The 12,445-nt window shown below is 39.2% G+C and overlaps 2 long non-coding RNA genes across 4 annotated transcripts; one reads left to right on the top strand and one right to left on the bottom strand.

Moving 5' to 3' along the window:
- The first annotated feature begins 5,944 nt into the window (after positions 1-5,944).
- LOC129426141 (uncharacterized) lies at positions 5,945-8,093 on the top strand. Of its 3 annotated transcripts, none has more exons than XR_012359714.1 (5): positions 5,945-6,528; positions 7,069-7,162; positions 7,260-7,391; positions 7,481-7,581; positions 7,739-8,093. It is a non-coding gene; the product is annotated as an uncharacterized lncRNA (long non-coding RNA). The 3 variants fall into 3 exon arrangements; XR_012359713.1 differs by having other exon boundaries at positions 7,729-8,093; XR_012359712.1 differs by having other exon boundaries at positions 7,692-8,093.
- LOC141351453 (uncharacterized) lies at positions 7,803-9,245 on the bottom strand. The gene is made up of 3 exons (XR_012359715.1): positions 8,761-9,245; positions 8,192-8,328; positions 7,803-7,877 (listed from the first exon to the last, which is right to left on the bottom strand). It is a non-coding gene; the product is annotated as an uncharacterized lncRNA (long non-coding RNA).
- Between the last annotated feature and the right edge of the window lie 3,200 nt (positions 9,246-12,445).

Genomic DNA, 12,445 nt, shown 5'->3' with positions numbered 1-12,445 from the left:
TGCAGAGGACTGAATGCTTGTAAGGCTGTTCCAATTTAAAGGTTGCTTAAAGGGGACATACCATGAAAATCAGACTTTTTCCATGTTTAAGTGCTATGATTGGGTCCCCAGTGTTTCTATCAACCTAGAAAACATGAAAGATCAACCCAGTAAGTTAGTTTTGTTAAATCATTCTCTGCAAGCATGTGAAAAAATGGGTCATTGAAATTTGGCTCCCCTTGTGATGTCAGAAGGGGATCTTATTAAAATAATACCACCCCTTAATCTGCATTATCCAACCACAGCAATGCCATTTAGTGCAGAGAGAAAGAGAGAGATTGACAGCAGACTTGAGTTTCAATTTCAACAAACCACCATAATTGCGATAAGTGTTTGCATTTCATCAGTTCATTTGCTTTTTAAAGGACACACCCAAAACTGCACATTTTTGCTCACACCTACAAAGTGCCAATTTTAACATGTTATAATAAATTATTTATATGGTATTTTGAGCTAAAACTTCACCTACGCACTCTGGGGACACCAAAGATTTACTTTATATTAAAAAAGACTTGTGAAATGTGCCCTTTAAAATGAAGCCTAAATGCTTCTTATTTCTCCGCGCTGTTTAGGATAGAAATAATTGATCCTTCACAGCTATCGCAAGATTTATTGCATACCTGTAATGGCTGAATATACTGGCTGTATATTTTAAAATAAAGATTTAAACCTTTGTTAAATAAATGTGTGTATTTAGCAGTTGTTGTTTTTTTGTCACTGTTTTAGTTTTTGTATTGATAATATTCTGTGTATGTTGCATACATATAAGGTTGATTAATTTGATGCACTGTTGGTTAGCTTAATCAGTGTGCATTATTTTCTCCAATAAAATGTATATTTTTCTGGTTCCATAAATTTACAGATTTACAGTATTAAACATTATCATCAGCTTTTAACAGGGCATGGATAAACTTTTAATATTAACTTTTAAAAAGGACTAATATTTGATAAAATTTGTCTACATTTGAAATTGCCATTTGTTTACTATGGGGGGTTATTGAATTACATAAGAGAAATCGTGTACAAACTGTATGCAAGTTTCAATTTGTAAGTGTGCAAACAACATTCTGTCTTTGCATGATAAAAATAACATTTTTTTATTTTTTATCTTTTATTAAAAGAAAACCTTCTGCATGACAATTTTCCCTTTTTTTAAATAAGTCCATTTCCCCACCAGTACATAGATGTCCACAATGCTCAACCGTCCTTAATATATCAAATTCTGAAGTGTACTTAACCTGACTGATCCACTCGCAGGTTGTTTTCACTTCCATTTCAGCATAACAGTATGGATGAGTGTCTCCTGGGACCCAGAACCTTGACAACTGTCAGGCATCACCTAGCCTTTGCTCTCTTTTTCTCTTTTTGTCACATTTCTATTTTTCCTGACTGCATAGACTTGTGTAAATAGGAGAGAAGATGACTTAAAGACTTATGGTCCTTGAATAAATTTACACACATTTTTCCGTTCGTGTTACGTTGATTCATTCTACTTTTCTTTAGAAATTTCAGCTCCAGTCACAGGTTGATTTTCCATGGCAACGTAATTATGTTAAGGTGTTAGTCCTTAACATCTGCATCTGAGAACAAGTTTTTTAAGAGATAAAATAATCATTTAAGTGGCTGGCACAATCTGATTTGAATTACTGACTGCAATGCCGTTTTAGGTCTATATGACTATGACTTGTGTAGTTTTATTACATAATATTTTAATTAAATAACTGCTTGGGGTTGAGATCCTGAAGCTGTTCTCAATAAGAGTCACTAGGAGCGGAAGCACAGGTAGGGTAAATTTGGTAAATGAGCTCAATCAGATAAGTGGCGGGTAGCCATTAATGTCACGGTGGTCCTTATTCTCCTCGTAATGTGTGCAGGAAGGTTATCACCTGTCAGGCTAATGTACCACTCCTGTGTTGTGTGTTATATTAATAATATATAATCTTATATCTGCTTTCGTAAATTATAATCATAATTAATTTTTAGAAATAAAGATTATTAATTTAGATTTGCAGTGATTTACTCTGTAAGTGAAAAACAACTGCTGTTTGGCTGCAGAAGGTATTTATTAAGTTACTAAGTACTAAACCTCTCTTTGCTCCACAGGGATCGTGCAGTCTTTCTAATAAGTACTAAACAACAAGATGATTGACTGTAGGAAAACAGCAACGGGACTAAGGGACTTCATCAAGGGGGCGTGCACAGTTTACAGCACCTCTGGTCCTGCAATGACATTTTATGCAGCAGTAACAGTTTGTTCCACATGAAAGCATGTGTTTTATTGATCAGGGTGTCCAACCTGTCCCTTGAACCCTTAAAAGCACACATGAGCATTCGCACTGTAATATTTACTGGGGGTTTGGTGGGCAATCTTTCCTTTGGTTGCCTGTTGAGTTGTTGGATATGTCATGTACAGATGGTGTCAGATAGACAACATAGATAGATAACAAAAAGCTGTCTGTTGACGCTCATGCAATTTACATTTATTCATTTGGCTGACGCTTTTATCCAAAGCGACTTACAATTGCTATATATGTCAGAGGTCGCACGCCTCTGGAGCAACTAGGGGTTAAGTGTCTTGTTTAGGGACACAATGATGTGTCACATTGGATTTGAACCCGCGTCTCTCACACCAAAGACGAGTATCTTATCCACTGCGCCTATAGGTGGTGATTTAGGTATGATGCAAAATTGTTGAAAGTAGAGATGCAGGGGTCAGGTTTGCCCCCAAGCCTCTCCGTGATGCACGTTGCACGCAGCAGCCAGACTTTCTTTACGGTGAACAGCAGTGATGATTAATAATTTTTTTACTGAACGGAAAAGATTAAGCCTGAGGTCCGACCCGACTCATTTGCTTATATTTTTGACCCAAACCTGGGTCCCGTCGGGTTTGTCGGTCCATCCGACCCATTGAGAACTCTACCCTAGCTAAGCACCACCACCAACCCCCCACCCTCCCCCATTATTATGCATTTAGGGTCATCGTGATTTCACAGTAAGATGTGATCCTGGATCAACATTTTTGTTGGTCATGGATCAACGTTTTAATCAGCAAAACCACAAATTACCCGTAACTCAAACCCTAATGATTTTAACCCCTCAAATCAGTAATAAATATTCAACATGATCTCACGGAAAGTCGTGTTATAGTCACGCAAAAAATTTATCAAATACATCTTTTTCGTGTCATTTTATGTGTTGTTTTCGAATTTTTCTCCTATTTTTAAATCATTGTGGCTTGGGGTTGGGGTTTGATTTGGGGTCTGGGTTAGGATGTACTTTTATCGGTTTCTACACGATTTCTGCAAAAAAAGTCTGGCAATGCACACGAGAAACTATTTATACAAATTCATGGAAGTGTCACGAAAAAGACATCTGTGCTCAAGGACACAAAGAAATTGATCAAATTTTGTGGGGCTATAACACGTCGTATTTGTAGACCGCATACATCATAGAGGATTATTATTATTATTACAGAAAAGCAACCATTACTTTTTACAGCAAGAATGAAACTACGATTGTATGTCTTATATTTTTATCTGAATGGCTTATGCGATCAACAAATACAACTTCCGGTAGACGCACCGAAACCCTGGTCAGGGTGCGTCCGGGCACGTATGGTCACCCTACCTTAAACCAATATTAAATCTCTTCTTCCCTTTTTTGTTTTACATGAATCTACCTTTAGTTGGATTTGTGGATTAAAAAACAAACAAACAGGGCAATGAATATTGTCTTAAGTGAATATCATTGCACAAGATATTTTTTTGAGTAGCGAGTTTATCATTTCTTGATGGGGGAGGAAATTATGAGCAAAATGATCTTGAAAGGTTGGAGGCTTTAAACTGCCAGGCTCAGCGGTGGACATCAACAATGACAATGTGTGCTCATCAACTTGTCTTAATGGAAGCTTTGCGAGAATCACTCATTTACCATAAAAGACTTGGAACAGCTATTTAAGGCACTCGAGCAGTAAAATGAAGAGGGCCTGCATCATTTCTCTGATCTCACAGAAGTTGTTGCCCTCAGGATTACAATACGCTTTATGCTTTTGTGCTTTATTTGATCTGTTAGTTCTTGTGTACTCTAATCACAACTGCTGTAGGGTTTCCTATGTTTTTACTCTCGCTCCGTGTATGTGGAAACATATATATAAGCTGTTTCTGACGAGACAGTTATTGATGGCCACAGAGCAAAGTTGGATGGCTGTAGGCAACAACTATTACAGCAATCTGTGTTGAGCAAAACTGCAGTCACTTTTAAAATGTCCCCAGAGTGTTTTCAAACTATTCCTATTTGATTCACCGCTCTCTGATGGTAAAAGATGAGTCCAGTTTGCAGTCACAGAGAAGACTGAAGTGAAAAAAAAAACATAACTGTGTGTTTTTTCCTTTTGCTATTTCAAATTAATGAGCAGAGACATTTCCAGTTTCCAAAATGTGATAATTGGACTTTTGAAGATTTAAGTCCCCTTAAGAGATATGACAGTGTACTTCTTAAACTTTGACAGAATTCACTTTTGGCAGATACTCAACAGTACATGCATTAAAAAAATCTACAGTTTTTCTCCTCTCTTCAAAAAAGTTGACGACTCACCTATGATATCTGTCTATCAATGTTAAGTCACGTTCAAGTCATGTGACATCATCTAAATGTATTAGCAATAAACAAGACTCCCCGTAACAATAAACAGGTAGGCAACAGAAAAAAGTTGGACTTTGAAGGTTATTTTGACAGTTATATTGTATACTGCATTGGACGTATCCTCAGTTGCCCTGTAAACATGCAACAACCTCAGGCAAAGTTTAAAGATCTGGCAGTCATTCAGATGTAAGTATTCACAGAAAAACAACTCATTTTTCCTCTAAGGCAATTTGTTTTATTTCGTGATTTAGCTTATTGTTGTTGCCAAAAGTGTTAGATATTTTCTAATCGTTTTTTTTTTAGGTCTGACAAATCCACTCACTCAAGAACATGCTAATCGTGACTCACTTATTAGCTGAGCCTATTTAACTTCTTTGTTTAAATATTTCTGTAATGCCCACATGCGGTGAACAAGAGGGTAGTTATCTGGGCCCTGATTAAGGTGCTTCAGATTGTATGAAGAATCTCATTTTGCCCTATTAGAGGTCAATTTAGCAATGTCTTCTAATCACCGCAATTATTGTGTAGTATCTTTTCATTAATACAACAGTTAGTAGAAATCGGATTGAATGAGAAGTATTTGAATGTTGTGTTTCTTGGTATCACTGATACAGTAACCTTTGTAATAATAATGTGACAGATCAGTGGCATGCACAGAATTTCGCAATGGCCGAAAGACAATAAAGAGCACTTTCTTCCTTTGTACTGTAACCGACGCTGGTACAGATAATGCATAACACATCAGTCAATCACAAATGCCTAAATCCCTTATATTATTTACTTTTGTTTTTTTCTTAACAAAATATTGAGAATAAAGAAGGTAATTATGTTGAAATGTTCAATATTGTTGATATTTAAAACTTAGCTTTTGACAATAAAACATGTTTACTATTTCTACAGTAACCATACCATGTTATTTATTAGTAAAACTGGTCAACACAAACTCGGTTTCCTCTTTCACTAATAAAGCCATGCATAATTTTAGAAACCTAAATTTGTCAGTAAATAAAAAACGAATACTCACTTGGCAGTAATTAAACAAGCACCTGGAGACGTGTCGTTAGTGCCAATGGTAACATATTTTATCCATCATTACTTATAATTACTTTCACTACTGTATGACCAGAGGGGCACATTTACAGTTGAGACAAATGGAGAGGGGGTTGAGCCCCCCACATGGGACAATTTTTCACACCTTTTTTTTTATTTACATACTGTGCATTGTGTGTTGACAGTATTGCATGTACAGTACTATGCAAAAGTCTTAAAGAGCACCTATTATGAGATACACGTTTTTAAACATCCTTTTGTGTGTAAGTGTGTATTAGTACATGCTAACGATATTCAAAAAGTACATACCTCAAAGAAAACGATGACGCGAGTTATCGTCTCTAAGGTTCGAGGACTACAAAAAACACTCGGATTGTAGGCAACAGTTTACTTCCTGGGATTAGTGACGTAGAGAAGACCAACATTATCATAGTTCAGCCCTCTCTGCTTTGCTTGGGTACGCCCTCAAAGACGGGGGTGGAGAGCGCTGAGTCAGAAGAGAGCTAAAATGGCGGAGGTTGGGAGTCCCTGCTTTGACCCTGTTTGCAAACTCTTGTTTCATCATTTAAGCGATTAAATCTCTCGAGTAGACGCTGTCTCTTTAGATGCAAGGGCAAAATAGCACTTTATGGACTTACACAGAGGACATCATGTTTAATACGGTTCCGGAAAAATCCAAATCCAGTCAGAAGTTGTTCACGGAGTTTTAACAATAACTGCTTCTCATGAACCGAAGCTGGATTTGCGCGACGTTTCCTCTTGAAAGTTGGATTACCGTGCACTTCTGGATCACAGGCTGTAAGTATTCATGTTTATTATTTGCCTTTACTGTAAGTTACGTTACCGGTAACCGGAGCTTAACATTATGTGCTTGTAGAGCTCAGATATAGATCTATATGTAACTTAGAGCTAAGCTTGCAAGCTAATTGTTTTGTGTTGTAATAATGTATTTCATAAACATATTTCGTACCATATTTACACACGTGTATGTTGAATTATGCAGACTATCGTTTTTATCGATGTTTATTTAGACATGTTTACAAACTTGCTAAGCTGTTCCAGCTAAACTGTTACCGGTAAAGTTTGTTCTCATGATCAAACTCAAGAAACTCGAAGTACAGATGATTTGTTTAACGTTATATGTATTTTACTGTTGTTTTTACTTGAAGCTTTCTTAGATTTTGAAACGAAGTAAACACGTAATGTGTGTTGCTAATGTTGGGCCATGTAATACATTAACGTTTTAATGAATAGTCTAACGATTTATAATCGTTGTACTCTATTGTTATAATGTCTTTTTGACTGAATACATGTTTGTTTTATTTGTGTATATCCTAGATTCGCAGCTGGACACATCCTTCTACACTGTATGCAAACATGCAACATCATTACACACAGTACAAGGAGTCAGACTGGCATATGAGGAGCAAAGGTGTGTAACACATATGATGTATTTAGCTAGTGAAACCACTACCAGTCTTAAATGTATAACTGATGATGACAAAGTTTTTTTCTCTGCATAATCATAGGAACCCAGGCAGTAGCATCGTTTCACAATGTTTCAATCACCATCATCAGTGGATGCCTTTGCCGTCCGTAGCCTGAGCTTTCAGATTTGCAGCAAAAAATGTGACTTTCCCATTTATTGGAATGCTGTGCAGGTATTTAAGTATTTTAGTAACTGTGTTAAAATAAAGTACGGTAGTGTTTACTTTTAAAATAAATGTATTGCTTATTTATATTTTTACAGGTTATACCTTACAGCCGTCCGTTACAATGTCACCAAGCCGTAACAAAAGCAGGAGAGGGAAAGTACAAGGCTATGTTCCCAAAACACACAAGTGACATACTGTAAGCAGTAATGTTTTATTTCAAATACATTCATAATTAAAAACTTACTGTATGAAGCAGGGAAATAAATGATCAAAACAAAAGATTTATTGAGTGCAATATTTGTACAGTTATGTGGATGATGTGATCAGGCTTTTGTTTGATGAGGTATTTGAAGATAAGCTGAAGGAAACCCCGATTCCAATGGACCTGGCATCACAGTTTGAGAGACCTTCAAAGAAGGACGTGATTGCATGCCATCTTCAGTGCAGGGGTCGTCGGAAGCCAACATTCCGATCAGGAAGCTCCAAGCATATCTGGAGAACAACACACGACAGGATGATAACCCTAAAGTGTCGTCTTAAATAGCACCAGCTGACAAAGCTTTGATATGCCATTTATCTGAATAGATAGCTGTAAGAAGTGAATTGAACAATTTTTGAGAGAAGAGCACAATATGGTTACTAAAGTATGTTTATTTGTATATTGTTTAACATTTAAATATATATTTGTAATAAATAAATAAACTTTTGACTGACTGCTATATTTTCTTTAAAGTTACATCTTTTGGGTACTTTGTTACTATAATAATACTTTAGTGTTATTGGTTTAAAAATTTAATAAAACTTACTCTAGTCCTGAACCTCAAAGGCTTATAGTCGGTACAATAAATGTTCTGTGTGTAGGGATTTAGACAATTTGTGCAAAACCTGGATGATGAATCACGCAGGTAAGGGGCCCTGGAACCTGTTGCATTCTCCTTAAAACCTAATAAGTAAAAACATAGCACTTATAAGTAAGCTCTTTCATAATAAAGTTTACCATAGTAAAATAATGTAGAACTAACATTCATTGCAATGAATACTTTTTTTGTGCTACATTTGGTGTTTCCATATAGTTTGCACAATAAAATAGTATGTAAGCAGTCTTATAATAAAGTTTACTATAGTAAAATAATGTAGAAATTGCCAAGTGAAATCGTTTAATAATCATTTCAACAAATACTTTCTATGTGCTACATTTGGTGTTTCCATATAGTTTGCACAGTAATATAGTATGTAAGCAGTCTTATAATACATTTTACTATAGTAAAATAATGTAGAAATTACCAAGTGAAATAGTTTTATAATCATTTCAACAAATACTTTCTATGTGCTACATTTGGTGTTTCCATATAGTTATGTAGTACGTTATAATTACCTTTTGGATGTCTTTGCAACACATTTTCGTCTTCGTTTAGCATTCTGGCAGAGCTAAGGACACCTAAAAAAGTTAAATCCAATCGCATTCATTGACGGAGATCGTTTATATCGTAACGGCCTTCTGAATTCTCTGGATCGAGCTCGAAGTGGTAAGGCAGTACAGACACCATCGTTTATAGAGAAATATAACGCTTGTTTACGTTGCCTCTGAGGCTGTGACTCTCAGTCAGAACCGTGTGTCAACCCACACGTAGTCAGGGGCGTAACCTTTCAAACACACGACGAACCCAGCTGACCAATAACGGTTGAGTAGTCATCTGACCAATCCGATTACACTAGACATTTTGGGAGGCGGAGACAGGAACTAAACCGAGCGTTTTTCAGACAGTGGGAAATCGGTGAGGTATGTAAACAATTTTTAAGACTCACAGTGCATTAGTTCAAGTTTTAATAACATGTATGTACTATGGGATATTGCAATAACGTGCTAACGTGCCAATTTATTAGCATAATTGGGGCTCTTTAAGCTGCGTTTACACCAGCTGCGGTACAGGCATCAATCGTGACTGATTTCAATGTTAAGTCAATGTGAAGACGCGTTGATGCGCTTCTGGAGGTCTTGCGCCGCATATGAGGCGTTTGGAGCGGTAGACGCAATTCCGCTTCATTTGCGCGTCTAGTTTTTGCGAATGGCGCGTATTGAGCGGTACGCTCAATGGTGTTGTTTGTGCATTTTGCGTTTGACACGAATTTGCCGCTCACGCCTGAGTTGAAAAATTTTAACTTTGTCAGATTTTCGCACCGTGTTAACCAATCAGAAGCCTGCTTGTTGCTGTGGCGGCAGCCCCACCTGGAGTCACTCATTCAACATGAAGGAATGCTTGATATTGTCCGTGAGCAGTCACCTGGAGCTATACTACACAAGTTCTTATTTCTATAGAGACAGGAATAAAAAGAACCTCACTTGGAAGAGTGTCATTGAGGACATTGGGCAACCTGGTAAGTTGTAAATACACATTTCACTCTTGAGTCACGTGACGTTTATCGACCCACGCCGTTTATTTCCCCCCTATAGTAAGGTGACCAAATACAAACCAGTACTGTAACTCTCTCGATAAATGCACAATCAACATCAGCCATCTTGCAATCAGACAAACGCATAGCACTTGCCACTCCCACAAGAAGCAGATTTTGCCTCTGACGCGCGTCAAATGCTTGCATTTTCCACGCGTCTAATTCGCTCTAGACGTGCGAGTACATTTAAAATGTTCAAGCAACAAACTAGGCGCAGTAGACGTGATTTTGACGCCTCAAACGCGGTTGGTGTAAACACAGCATTAGGCTATCATGCTACCATTAGATTTGTTGTTTTTGCAATTGTATAGTGATCATATATAATTATTTCTCAGTATCTTTATTAGAATACAATCAGAAAATACAGGAAATGTGTATGTAGTCTTAAAAACAGTATAAAAGTAGGGGAGACCAGGGCACAACCTAACGCTTTTTGGTTTTGGCTCAATCTTTCATAAATCAACGAAATCAGCGGAAACCAGCGACAGGTGAGAGCGTCAGCGTGGCGAACGCTGATTGGAGGATTTGAAGGAAGAGGAGGTATATATGGGGCATGTGAAACACAAGATGGTGTGCATTTTTTTGTCCCATTGTTGACGGATGTCGAAGCTGGCGTTGTGGCAAGTGGCGTTGATGTGGTGAAGTGGACGAAGAGGATTCGAAGTGAGGACCTGTTGGAGAAAACGAAAACAGAGGAACTAGTTATGGAAACAGGTTTGGAAGAAAATACATCTTATTAAAGCGGTACATGTCCACTTTTATGTACTTATCTGCATTGAAGACCATTACGAAGTACGATCTGTGGCGGAGAGTTTGCACAGCCTGGTGACTTCTTGGGAGATCGCTGGAGGAAAAAGGACAACCCTAAAGGGGAGAAGTAACCGTTAACAGACCGTGAGTACCAGTGGCCCATTTATTTACTTTGCAAACTTGGAGTTACAGACAGTCACTATTGTGTGAAGAGTGTGTTGTTGTATAGTGGCCCTACCATGGAAAACGAAGCCGGTGGGTGAGCCAGTGGATCAGAAGACACCTGGAGCATTGTGCTGGGACCCGTGTCATCCGTCCAGGGCGCCTGTGGATGCGAGTGTAAACACCTTTCCCCCAGTAAAGTGTATTTACCCAGTGTGGAGGTATGGGCCCTATTTTTCACTAATAGAAGTGTGAAGTGCCATGTGTGTGTGCATTATTGACGTGTGTGCACCTGAAGCATTTGCAGTGCTGTGCCGTGTCTCCTGTCACTCATACTGTCCCTAGGGCATACCAGTTGCTGTGAGGCACACCGTGGAGCTGCTGTGCGTGATTAACATCGTGGACGTACCTGCTTATTTCCCCCACCTGCGTGTCCTGGATCTGCATGCTGTGGAAAAGACCATAGTGGAAATTACGGGGAATAGAGGAATTGTGGAGATACCAACTGTCTATTGTGCGCACCCCTGTGCGGAGAGAGAGAGTCCAGCCGCCTGTCTCACCAGTATAGGTGTTGTGTTGACCTCGAGGAAGGAGCAAAGTTGCCAGGTCCGCCACGGACATCATCTCGCAGTCCCACCCGCTTTCGCTGAGGATCAAGGTCAGGTGATGTACATCCTTTCGTCACCTACGCTGTAATACTCGCTTGTGTTGTGTCTAGAGTGAGAGAGGAAAAGTAAAGCTAAGAGTCATACTTACCTGAAGAACCTGTTGAATTAGAACCTAAAGCAAAAGCATACGTACCTGATCCTTCCGGTTGACACGTATCTGCACGCCATTGAGCTACAGAGTCCGAGCTAAGAGCTGTATGCCCCTGAACTGCCTTGTCATCACAGAGCTGTCCGCCATTGAGCCGCAGAGCCACGTCGGAGCCCGAGCTAAGAGCCACATGTACCTGAACTGTCCTGTGAATACAGACGCTGTATGCCATTGAAATGCAAAGCTAAGAGCTTTATGTGTCTGAACTGTCTTGTCGTTACAGAGCTGTACGCCATTGAACTGCAGAGCCACTCCAGAGCCCGAGCTAAGAGCTGCATGAATTCGACCTGTCTTGCACTTACCGAAGCTGTATGCCCTTGAACCGAAGAGCCACATCAGAGGCCGAGAGCTATACATACCTGAACCGTCCAGTCGACCGTCGGGTCATCCCGGAGTGAGTAGGAGCTAAACTTACCTGAGGAACTGGAACCGTTCTGTTGATTGCCGAGCCACTCTAGAGTAAACAAAAGTTAACCTTACCTGAGTAAGCTGTAGGTCCAGTCCCGCATGCCGAGCAAAGTCCCCGTCCATCTGGCACATCCACAGGCCCAGGAGAGTGATGCCCTCGAGGTAACCTGCAGGGTAAATTAGAGTGGTGGTCACTACAGCTACCTGCCCTCGCCACTCTTCAGTGCTAACGAGAGGCCTTGCCACACAGTGAGTTTCCCCTCTAACCTGTCCCTTGTGTGTATGTGACCGTTGTAGACGCCTGGTATGAGAGTGGACTTCAACCGGCTACGGACTGAGAGGAGTGTTCTCGGCGCCCTGTAAAAAAAAAGGAGCAGAAGAAAGGGAGAGTTAGTTCACGGATGTGGAAGAAATCCCCCTATACTCACCACAAAACCCCTTTAAATCCTTTAACTACCGTTTGTTCTGCCTCC

This window comes from Misgurnus anguillicaudatus, chromosome 20, assembly GCF_027580225.2.
Source record: "Misgurnus anguillicaudatus chromosome 20, ASM2758022v2, whole genome shotgun sequence".
NCBI classification, from domain to species: domain Eukaryota; kingdom Metazoa; phylum Chordata; class Actinopteri; order Cypriniformes; family Cobitidae; genus Misgurnus; species Misgurnus anguillicaudatus.
Note: the sequence above shows the minus strand (reverse complement) of the source record. Positions and strands in the feature narration are given on the sequence as shown.